This window comes from Caretta caretta, chromosome 6 (assembly GCF_965140235.1).
Source record: "Caretta caretta isolate rCarCar2 chromosome 6, rCarCar1.hap1, whole genome shotgun sequence".
NCBI lineage: Eukaryota > Metazoa > Chordata > Testudines > Cheloniidae > Caretta > Caretta caretta.
Window position 1 is genome coordinate 9,987,433 of NC_134211.1, and position 12,683 is coordinate 10,000,115.

Below are 12,683 nucleotides of genomic sequence, written 5' to 3' on the forward strand. Positions count from 1 at the left end.
CACTTATGTGACAAAGTGATGCCCCATGTCTGGGGGATCCAGATCCCCGCCCTGAGCTGCCCAGGTGAAACCCGCTGCCCCCCAGGCAGAGACTTCAGTGGTGGCAGCCCGAGCTCGAGTTAATTTTGGCAGGTCTGATCTCCTGGACCCAGACCAAGAGTTTATTAAAAAGGCCGAGGTCAACGGTAGCCTGTGCCAGGGCTGGGGAGACACTGGAGCACAGATGTCTCTAGTCAGGAAAAAGAAAAGGAGGACTTGTGGCACCTTAAAGACTAAACAATTTATTTGAACATAAGCTTTCGTGAGCTACAGCTCACTTCATCGGAAAGAGGTGACTAAAGAGGGTGATCTCCTAGGGGAGGAGGTAAAACTCCTGGTCTTGGGGCAGTTGAAAACCATGGAGCCTTTAGCTGACATTGAATGAGAGTGGGAAGGTTTACGGGGTACTTTCAATGTGGGAGTTCTTAAGAATTTCTCAGCTGATGCGTTGGTGGGAAATAAGATAATATGACCTGTATCAAAAGGGAATATGTCTCTGAATTCCCAGAAGCAAACTCTGAGAATAGGGGCAGCTATTTTGTGAGAGTCCAGCGGAGGGCAACAAAAATGATTAGGGGGCTGAAGCACATGACTTATGAGGAGAGGTTGAGGGAACTGGGCTTATTTAGTCTGCAGAAGAGAAGCGTGACGGGGGATTTGATAGCAGCCTTCAACTACCTGAAGGGGGGTTCCAAAGAGGATGGAGCTCGGCTGTTCTCAGTGGTGGCAGACAACAGAACAAGAAGCAATGGTCTCAAGTTACAATGCAGGAAGTCTAGGTTGGATATTGGGAAGCCCTATTTCACTAGGAGGGTGGCAAAGCTCTGGAATGGGTTACCTAGGGAGGTGGTGAAATCTCCTCAACAGGAACATATGCATACAAGAGGGTGAGTGACTGGGATGTACCTGTCTATTTGCTTACCCTGGAGTGCCCCAAGAGGCCACATGGAGTGCCCCATTTCATCTCCTGGATGGGAGAAAAGTCACAGGACCCCTGGATCTCACTGGAGAGTCCCTGGAGGGTGGCTCTGAGGCAGAGGGGGAGCTGATGGCTGAACTTGTGCAAAAGTTTGGGGAAGCTTTAAAGACTATGATAGGCATAGTTCAGGAAATCCTCACAAAGAGCTAAGCTGCTCAGATAGCCTGGTGTAGTCGCAATGTGTGTGAATGATCAGTTGATGCAGGGGGTTGGAGCTGGTGTTACTCCCTGTAGAAAGGTACAAAATGCAGAACCCAGGCAGGAAGGCTGTGGAAAGGGTTACCAATGTTACCTAGAATACGCAAAGGTCCTGCATCAAGGTTGCTCCACAGACTGCTGATAAGCAGGTTAAAAGCAGATGACAATGGAGAAGCCATTGTAAACATGCCATGCTGTGCAGAGGAGGATTCTCAGACTGCCCCTCTAACTGATTTGATGGCTGAACACCATAGCAACACTTCTCTCGAGAGAAGTGGTATGTGAAGAGTTAACCCCAGCTGAAAAGGCAGAGGTTATTACCCTCTTGGATGGTCAGCCCTGAATGAGTCGAGCTGCTCCCTTTTATACCTAGTCTCCAGCCGGAGCATGACCAGCAGGGCCAAGTCGTGGCCTCCTTGGCCCAGAGAGTAGATTTAACCCTCACAGTATCAGTGTGGGGCAAGTGTGCCCCGTCACACACACACCCTTTTAAGAGGGTGTCCGGTGGTGGTCCCTCTTTTCCTTCCTCACTTCCCGCCTGGGAGAAAAAGTCCACATTTGCGTGTGCCCTACCTGGTCAATGGGCTACTTTGAAGTCATAGGGCTGGAGCAATAGGTACCACCTCATAATTCAAGCATTGGTATCTTTCATAGTGTTGAGCCATTGGAGTGATGAATAATCTGTGACAAACTGGAAGGGGTTCCCCAGCAGGTAGTATCTTAGTGCATTGACCAGCCACTTTACCACCAAGGCCTCCTTCTCTATGGTTGAATACCTCTGCTCCTGGGGAAACAACTTTTGGCTCAAAAAGAGGACTGGATGTTCTTCTCCCTTGATCTTCTGGAACAACACTGCTCCCAGCCCCACTTTGGATGCATCCGTCTGAAGTATAAAGGGCTTAGCGAAGTCTGGGTAGAATAGGACTGATGCCGTAGTCAGTCAGTCCTTTAGATCCTGGAAGGCTCTCTCACATTCTGCTGACCATTGGATCTTTCGGGGTTGGGAGCTCTTGGTTAGGTCTGACAAGGGTGCCGCGAGTGTTGCGAAATCCAGCACAAAGCAGCGGTAGTACCCTGCCAAGCCTAAGAATTAGCATACCTGTCTCTTTGTCATTGGCATCAGGCAGTCCTGCAGAGCTTGTACCTTGTCCACAAGTGGATGCAGGGTCCATCACCCCATGGTGTATCCCAGGTAAGTTACTTCCAATTGTCTGAGGTGACATTTAGCAGGGTTGGCCGTGAGTCCAGCTTCCCCCAGGGCTTATAGCATGGACTTGAGGTATCAGAGGTGTTCCTCTCACGTATGACTGTACACCACTATATCATCTATGTAGGCCACTTCATATTGGCGGTGGGGTTGCAACAGCTGGTCCATGAGTTGTTGGAATGTGGCAGCAGTCCCACGTAGACCAAAAGGCATGGTAACTAAGTGGTACAATCCAAATGGGGTAGGGAAGGCTGTCTTCTCATAGGAAGCCGGGGTCAAGGGAATTTACCAACACCCCTTTGTCAAGTCTAGCGTTGAGATGAAATTGCCATTACCCAGTCGCTCGAGGAAATTGTCTACCCATGGTATGGGATAAGCATAGAATCGCAAGATCGCATTCACTTTTTGAAAGTCTATGCAAAATTGTATGGTCCCATCTGGCTTTGGGACCAGCACAATGGAACTTCTCCACTCGCTCCGCAATTTTTCTATTACTCTCATGTCTAGCATAGTCTGGAGCTCATTTTGGACCACATCCCACATCTTCTTCGGTAGGGGTCGGTGGTTGTCACGGACCCTTTGACGTGGGTGGTGATGTGGTGACTTACCAGTCTAGGCTGCCCTGGGTGGGTCGATAACACAGTGGGGAAGGCCTGGACTAGTTGTTGCAGCTCCCTCTGTTGCCTTGGGTCCAGTTCTGCCCTGACCATGATGGGTGTTGACGGGGTCACTGGCCAAGAGACCTAGCTCCAGTTCTGGGGGATACAGGGTGATCAGCAGCCCTTCCTGAGTTTTCCACTCCTTCAGGAGGTTCACATGGTAAGTCCAGACTTCCTTCCTCCTTCCCAGTAGCCGTACTTTATAGTCCACTGGCCCTACCTGTCGGACCACATTGAAAGGGCCCTGCCATTTAGCAAGCAGCTTGGACTCGGCTGAAGGTAGCAGGAGCAGGACACTAGCCCTGGGTTCAAAAGAGCGCAGCCTCACCCCTCAGTTGTATTGGTGGGCTTGGGTCTGTTGCACTGGCAGTAGATTCGCCCACCTGAACACTCCCAACTTCTGGAGTTGTTCGCATAGTTAAAGTATGAAGGGAAGTTACCCCATGACCAGGGATCCCTGCTCTTCCCAGGTCTCCTTCAGGAGGTCAAGGATCCCCCATGGCTGTCTCCCATAAAGTAGCTTGAAAGGTGAGAAGCCTGTGGAGGCCTGGGGACGTCCCGTACAGCAAACAATAAGGTTGGTAGTAGCTTGTCCCAGTGTCACGGGTCGTCATCTATGAACTTCCTTAGCATGGATTTCATAGAATCATAGAATATAAGGGTTGGAAGGGACCCCAGAAGGTCATCTAGTCCATTCCCCTGCTCAAAGCAGGACCAATTCCCAGTTAAATCATCCCAGCCAGGGCTTTGTCAAGCCTCTAAGGAAGGAGATTCTACCACCTCCCTAGGTAACGCATTCCAGTGTTTCACCACCCTCTTAGTGAAAAAGTTTTTCCTAATATCCAATCTAAACCTCCCCCACTGCAGCTTGAGACCATTACTCCTCGTTCTGTCATCTGCTACCACTGAGAACAGTCTAGAGCCATCCTCTTTGGAACCCCCTTTCAGGTAGTTGAAAGCAGCTATCAAATCCCCCCTCATTCTTCTCTTCTGCAGGCTAAACAATCCCAGCTCCCTCAGCCTCTCCTCATAAGTCATGTGTTCCAGACCCCTAATCATTTTTGTTGCCCTTCGCTGGACTCTCTCCAATTTATCCACATCCTTCTTGTAGTGTGGGGCCCAAAACTGGACACAGTACTCCAGATGAGGCCTCACCAATGTCGAATAGAGGGGAACGATCACGTCCCTCGATCTGCTCGCTATGCCCCTACTTATACATCCCAAAATGCCATTGGCCTTCTTGGCAACAAGGGCACACTGCTGACTCATATCCAGCTTCTCGTCCACTGTCACCCCTAGGTCCTTTTCCGCAGAACTGCTGCCTAGCCATTCGGTCCCTAGTCTGTAGCTGTGCATTGGGTTCTTCCGTCCTAAGTGCAGGACCCTGCACTTATCCTTATTGAACCTCATCAGATTTCTTTTGGCCCAATCCTCCAATTTGTCTAGGTCCTTCTGTATCCTATCCCTCCCCTCCAGCGTATCTACCACTCCTCCCAGTTTAGTATCATCCGCAAATTTGCTGAGAGTGCAATCCACACCATCCTCCAGATCATTTATGAAGATATTGAACAAAACCGGCCCCAGGACCGACCCTTGGGGCACTCCACTTGATACCGGCTGCCAACTAGACATGGAGCCATTGATAACTACCCGTTGAGCCCGACAATCTAGCCAGCTTTCTACCCACCTTGTAGTGCATTCATCCAGCCCATACTTCCTTAACTTGCTGACAAGAATACTGTGGGAGACCGTGTCAAAAGCTTTGCTAAAGTCAAGAAACAATACATCCACTGCTTTCCCTTCATCCACAGAACCAGTAATCTCATCATAGAAGGCGATTAGATTAGTCAGGCATGACCTTCCCTTGGTGAATCCATGCTGGCTGTTCCTGATCACTTTCCTCTCATGCAAGTGCTTCAGGATTGATTCTTTGAGGACCTGCTTCAATGTCCTGTTAAACCTTTCCACCAAGCCATCTGTCTGCGGATGGTGTATGGAGGTCTTAAGTGCTCGGATATTCAACAACCAGCACAACTCCGACATCAGTTTGGACGAGACGTTGGTTCCTTGGTTGGTCAGAATCTCCCTGGGTATCCCCACGTGGGAGAAGATTTTTAGAAGCTCAGCTGCTATGGTAGGGGCTGAGCCATTCCATAACGGGACAGCTTCAGGATATCTAGTGTCGTGGAGTCCCTGGGCGATGCTCTGGAACTGCTCCCTACGAAGCCAGGCAGGACTCTGGTGAAGTCTTCTGTCTGTGAGCAGACTGTCTGCAGGGCAAAAAGCTCACACAGCTTCCACCTTCCTGGGTCTGACCTCGGAGCATTCAGCATCCTCTGCCCCTCCATGCGCTTCCCACAGCGAGTCTGCCCAGGCGGGGTCCTGGGGAAGCCAGAGGGTCCTGCACCCCAACTTCACAGTCAGACGTGACTCTTAGCCAGCCAATAAAACAGAGTTTTATTAGATGACACAAATGTGGTCTAAAACAGAGCTTGTAGGTACAGAGAACAGGACCTCACAGCCAGTCCATGGGGGGGGGGGGGTAGGAGTGAGCCAGACAACCACGTCTGCACTTCACTCCTCGTCCCCAGCCAGTCCCAAACTGAAACTCTCTCCAGCCCCTCCTCCTCTGGGCTTTGTCCCTTTCCCGGGCCAGGAGGTCACCTGATCTCTTTGTCTTCAACCCTTTAGTTATCACCTTGCAGGGGGGAAGGGCCAGGCCACGAGTTGCCAGGAAACAGGGTGTCGGCCATTCTCTGTGTCCAGACCCCTGTACACACCTGCCCTCTAGGGCTCTGCAATGATCATACACCCTTATCCCACCACCTAGATACTTAAGAACTGCATAGGGGAAACTGAGGCACCCCCACAATATTCAGAGAAAACATTAAGAACAGTCCCACTTCTTCACACCTAGTCATGTAATCCACCACCACCAGTATATACTGACACCCAGAACCACTTTTTCCCAAGTGTCCTACGAGATCTAGACCAATTCGTTCAAATGGCACCCCAACCACAGGGAGTGCTATCAAGGGGGCCTTCGGTACCCTTTTTGGCCTGGTGCGTTGACACTGCAGGCAGGCCTTGCCACAGTTCCGTACCTCGTGGTGATGCCGAGCCAGAAGAACCGCTGTGCCACCCGCTGTAGGGTCTTCTCCCTGCCTAGGTGCCCTGCCCAGGGCACTGAGTAGGCTAATCGTAGCAGGCCTCTCCTGTACTTCCAAGGAACCAGCAACTGCCACAGCTCTTCTTGGCTCTGAGGCTCCCTGACCACGCAGTACAGGCCGTCCTCACATACCTCAGACCTGTGGCCTTTGCTGTTCGGCCTCACTGTCTGGGTCACGTGCCATCACTCGTTCCCAGATGCAGCTTAGGGTCTGGTCCTCTTGCTGATCCCTCATAAAATCCCCTTCTGTGTCTAGGCAGTTGGGGTCAGTCAGTACTAATCTTGGGGTGAGTGAGTTTGTTTGGCTGTTTATGTTTTTCTTTCTCTTTCAGGTTATTTCAGTTACAGAGTCAATTGGGATTGTGTGTGTCAAGGTTCCTCCCCCACTCTGAACTCTAGGGTACAGATGTGGGGACCTGCATGAAAAACCTCCTAAGCTTATCTTTACCAGCTTAGGTCAAAACTTCCCCAAGGTACAAAATATTCCACCCGTTGTCCTTGGACTGGCCGCTACCACCACCAAACTAATACTGGTTACTGGGGAAGAGCTGTTTGGACGCGTCCTTCCCCCCAAAATACTTCCCAAAACCTTGCACCCCACTTCCTGGACAAGGTTTGGTAAAAAGCCTCACCAATTTGCCTAGGTGACTACAGACCCAGACCCTTGGATCTTAAGAACAATGAACAATCCTCCCAACACTTGCACCCCCCCTTTCCTGGGAAATGTTGGATAAAAAGCCTCACCAATTTGCATAGGTGACCACAGACCCAAACCCTTGGATCTGAGAACAATGAAAAAGCATTCAGTTTCTTACAAGAAGACTTTTAATAAAAATAGAAGTAAATAGAAATGAAGAAATCCCCCCTGTAAAATCAGGATGGTAGATACCTTACAGGGTAATTAGATTCAAAAACATAGAGAACCCCTCTAGGCAAAACCTTAAGTTACAAAAAAGATACACAGACAGAAATAGTTATTCTATTCAGCACAATTCTTTTCTCAGCCATTTAAAGAAATCATAATCTAACACATACCTAGCTAGATTACTTACTAAAAGTTCTAAGACTCCATTCCTGGTCTATCCCCGGCAAAGACCAGCATATAGACAGACACACAGACTCTTTGTTTCTCTCCCTCCTCCCAGCTTTTGAAAGTATCTTGTCTCCTCATTGGTCATTTTGGTCAGGTGCCAGCGAGGTTACCTTTAGCTTCTTAACCCTTTACAGGTGAGAGGAGCTTTCCCCTGGCCAGGAGGGATTTCAAAGGGGTTTACCCTTCCCTTTATATTTATGACAGTGTGTCCGGGGACTGTTTCGAGTCTTTGTTCCCTGGATCATCCTTGATCATCTTTGATCAGCCTCAGTGAGCCTTGTGATCACCCTTCCGCTGTGTAATTAACGAGCTGGTAGAGCTGACCTAGGAGAGAAGGCCTTAACAGCCAGAGGCTAAGCGACCAAGGGGAGCTAGGGAACAGGAGACAGCGAACAAGGGAGTTTGTGGGAAGGAGACATAATATAATCGCTATGGTTAGGAAGGGCTGCATCACCAGTGCCAACACTGCTCCCGTCTCCTCCACCTGCGCCTGTATCCAGACAGACAAGCTAACCATGGATGCCTCTGCCCAGATCCTGGTGTGGATTTGCAGATTTCCCACTCTCAGAAAGCCAGGCTGGGGGGACCATCCAGTGTGAAATGTGCCTGCTGGTGGAATCTCTCAGGAAGCAGATGGGAGAGCTACAGGAGGAGGTGGCTAGGCTGAGGAGCATCCGTGCCCACGAGGAATTCCTCAGGAGTAGTCATGTGGAGACATCCAAGGCTGAGGACACTATCCAGCTACAGAGGACTGCTGTCACACCACAGGGGGAGGAGGATATGGCTCTATCACAGGGAGGACACTGGTGTTAGAGGGCTTATTCCTTCGCCCGCTTACTTCCCTAGTCCTTCTCGCATGAACAGAGAGCAACAATACCCGAAGTCCAAAGGTGCAAACAATTCAATGTTTATTGGGGAGAACTTCCAGCAATTCCAATTTCCTTCCTTAGTGTCCCCCTTCCCAGCTCTGACACCACAGAGCCTTGCCTGTGTCCCTGTTTCCATTTCCTGTTCCCCCCGTTTAGCAAAACATAATTCCAATTCCCCCACTCCCGTTCCCTGTTCCCATTCCTCCCCCTTACTTCCTGACTGACTGCAGACTATATAGTAAAACTTGAGTTCTGTTTAGCTATACCTTAACCAATCATTTTACTGAAATTTAACTAACCAATCCTAACATTTTTTAACTTGATTATTTAACCAATTATATCCCACCACCTTAATTGGTTTACACCCAGCAAAATTAATTATACAGCAGACAGAAACAATCACAGAACCAGACAGAGATTATACAAACAGACAAACAATAGCAAAGTGGGAACTATAATGACAAAACAATACAGAAGTGAGGATTTCACATCCCAGCTATTGATAAGTGAGTTCTTGCCAGACAGGATGCTATCAAACTAAGTTTCCTTTTACATCTTTTAGGCACTTCCCTTTCTCTGGAGGTGACAGGCACTATCAGGACAGGATTGTATTCCTAACAGCCCAATAGCACCTTCTTTCAATGTGACTAGTTTGGAATGTAAGGAGGTGACCATTCACTTCCCAGCTTATGGCTGCCTCTGCTGCTTAGCCAGAGGTCTTAGCCTAAGAACAGGGCCTCAGACTGTCACAGTGAGAAAAGGCCCTGTACAGTCAGACAGTGATTTTGATTCTTTCTTTTGTACCTCTATAACTAGCTAAGTGGTAAGAATACATTTAAATTCTTAAAGTATAGGTCTTTGCAGACAGACCTGAATATCTATATCCTAACAACTGGCTCCTGGTTACTTCTGGCAGTAGGCAGTGCTCCACCCCTACTCCCAACCAGGGCTGGATTACCCAATAGGCAGACTAAACACGTGCTTAGGGCACCAGCAAAGCAGGGGGCATCCAAAAAAATGAGATTTTTTTTGGAAAAAATTTGATATTTCAAAAAAAGCATCGAAGTAGTCATCATGGGAAAAATCAGAACCTTGTTAGACTTCCTTACACTCCACTACACAGTCTTCCCCCATTTTTCTGTTCTCTTTTTATTACTTATCCCCACCTAAACCAGGGGGCGTCCTACTAACGTAGATCGAAATAGTGCGAGGAAATAAGATCCTGTCATATATTGCAATAAATTTGTTTTATTATTGATATATTCTTCTGAGTTATACGTACTTGATTCTTTTTTTTTCTTTTATATATATATATATATATAGTGTACATTATGTAATTTGTTTTTTTTTTTTAGTTCAGATAACTGAGATAAGGGGCAGGATGAAACGTAACCAACTGAGTGGGCCATATCTCAAAATATGGGAATGCTGGCAAAGTTAACCCATCATACTTATCCAAGACAATATGTGATGAATTCATTGGTCTAATGAATGACAAAGTTCGTTCAGCTATTGTGGATGAAATAAGTATTGCTGGGTACTTCAGTTTACCTGTCAACTCTACACCTGATCTTTCACATATTGATCAACTGAGTATTGTACTAAGATATGTGTCTCCCACAGATGGAAAACCAGTTGAACAATTTATAACGTTCCTCAATTTGAAAAGCCACACTGGTGAAGAAATGGCAAATCAAGTACTGCATTATCTGTGCCAAGTTTGCAAAATAGATTTCTCAAAGTGCAGAGGTCAATCTTACGACAACGCTGCCAACATGTCAGGGCGTTATCAAGGAATGCAGAAGAAGCTTTTAGAACAGAACAAATGTGCCATATTCATACCATGTGCTGGACAGTCTCTCAATCTTTTTGGCCGCAGTGCTGTTGATTGTTGCCCGGTGGCAGTAAGTTTTTTCTCAACAGTCCAGTTACTTTATACATTTTTCTCTGCCTCAACACACCGATGGGCAGTTCTTCAAACACATTTGGGCAATGATCGTGTGTTGAAATCTCTTTCTAATACTCGCTGGGAGGCACATGCAGTGGCAACAAGTGCAGTTCTGGAGTCCCACTCAAAGATTGTGGATGCATTAGAAAGTATAGCCGAAGACCAATCACAAAAGGGAGAAACTAGACGAGAGGCAGAAAACATTGCAAACAAGATGCAAGAACTAGAGTTTGTATTCATGTGGAATGAGATTTTACAACACTTTTACCACACAAGTCAAGCTCTCCAAGAAAAAGAATTGGATTTGAAAACATGTGCAGACCTCTGTCAATCATTAGCAGACCACTTACACACTTTGAGGAATGATTTCGAAAGATTTGAAAACATATCAAAAGATATCTTGCCTGATACTAACTACAAAGAAGCCCAGTCCCTCAAGCGAATCAGGAAAAAATCAAGCAAATGATAGCAGTGCAACAGAAACAGCATCAAATCCTAGAGACAAATTTCGCGTATCTACTTACTACGCTATAATTGATACACTTGAAGCTCATATGAAAAGGAGAGGTGAAGTGTACAAAGTGTACCAATTTGGGGTACAAGTAGATTTTCTTTTCTAAATGATATGGACTTATCTGACGAACAATATTCACAAGGTTCCCAAAAGCTAGTTGACTCATACCCTGTTGACTTGAACATGAATCTCTGTGGAGAAGTACAGCAGTTCCACAGTTATATGCGCGCAACATTTAATGAAACAGGAAAAATGAAATTCAATCACATTGATCTTCATGACACAATACTGAAAGACAGAATACAATGTGTATTTCCAAATGTAGAGTTCTTACGACGTATTTTTCTAACATTGATGATTACTAACTGCTCCGCAGAATGCTCTTTTTCTCATCCGAAAAGAATAAAAAACCCTCAGAGAACAACAATGTGTCAGGACAGACTTGATTCACTTTCCCTATTGTGTATGGAAGCGGACATGCTTCATCGAGTTAGCTTCGATGAACTTATCCAGAATTTTGCAATCAGAAAATCTAGAAAGAAGCTATTTTAATTTCAGCATACATGTAAGTTTTGTGTCATTTTGAAAAATAAAATTTTATTTTACGGTATAGTATTATTTTTATTTTGAATTACATAGGGGGGGGCACCATAATCTTTTCAGTGCTTAGGGCCTCTAACGGTCTTAATACGGCCCTGCTCCCAACCCACCCACCATGGGGATGGAAAACAGATATGCTGCCCTGGGAACGAGCGATGAGGAATCACCCCCAAAGGTGGAGGAGGAGAAGCCGTGTACCCCCAAGGCTGGGAGGATCACAGCCACCACTCCCAGGAGGTAACGTAGAGTAGTGGTGGTTGGTGCCCCTCTTCTGAGGGGGATGGAGGCACCCATCTGTCACCCTGACATGGCATTCCGGGAGGTATGCTGCCCGCCAGGGGCCCATATCCGAAACGTTATGGAAAGATTGTCAAGGATCATCCGGCCCTCTGACTGCTATCCCATGCTACTCATCCATGTGGGCACTAATGATACTGCGAGGTATGACCCTCAGCAAATCAGAAGTGACTACAGGGCTCTGGGAGTATGCGTGAAAGAGTTCAGTGCACAGGTGGTGTTCTCTTCGATCCTTCTGGTCAAGGGTAGGGGCTCAGGCAGAGACAGGTGCATCCTGAAGGTGAATGCCTGGCTGTGAGGATGGTATCGCCAGGCGGGCTTCAGCTTCCTTGACCATGGGATACTGTTCCAGGAAGAAGGACTGCTAAGCAGAGATGGGGTCCACCTATCGAGGAAGGGGAAGAGCATATTTGGATACAGACTGGCTAACCTGGTGAGGTGGGCTTTAAACTAGGCCCTGGTCTACACTAGGACTTTAGGTCAAATTTAGCAGCATTAAATCGATGTAAACCTGCACCCGTCCACACGATGAAGCCCTTTATTTCGTCTTAAAGGGCTCTTAAAATTGATTTCCTTACTCCACCCCTGACAAGTGGATTAGCGCTTAAATCGGCCTTGCCGGCTCGAATTTGGGGTACTGTGGACACAATTCAACGGTATTGGCCTCTGGGAGCTATCCCAGAGTGCTCCATTGTGACCGCTCTGGACAGCACTCTCAACTCAGATGCACTGGCCAGGTAGACAGGAAAAGAACCGCGAACTTTTGAATCTCATTTCCTGTTTGGCCAGCATGGCAAGCTGCAGGTGACCTTGCAGAGCTCATCAGCAGAGGTGACCATGATGGAGTCCCAGAATCGCAAAAGAGCTCCAGCATGGACCGAACGGGAGGTACGGGATCTGATCGCTGTTTGGGAAGAGGAATCCGTGCTATCAGAACTCCGTTCCAGTTTTCGAAATGCCAAAACCTTTGTCAAAATTTCCCAGGGCATGAAGGACAGAGGCCATAACAGGGACCCGAAGCAGTGCTGCGTGAAACTGAAGGAGCTGAGGCAAGCCTACCAGAAAACCAGAGAGGCGAACGGCCGCTCCGGGTCAGAGCCCCAAACATGCC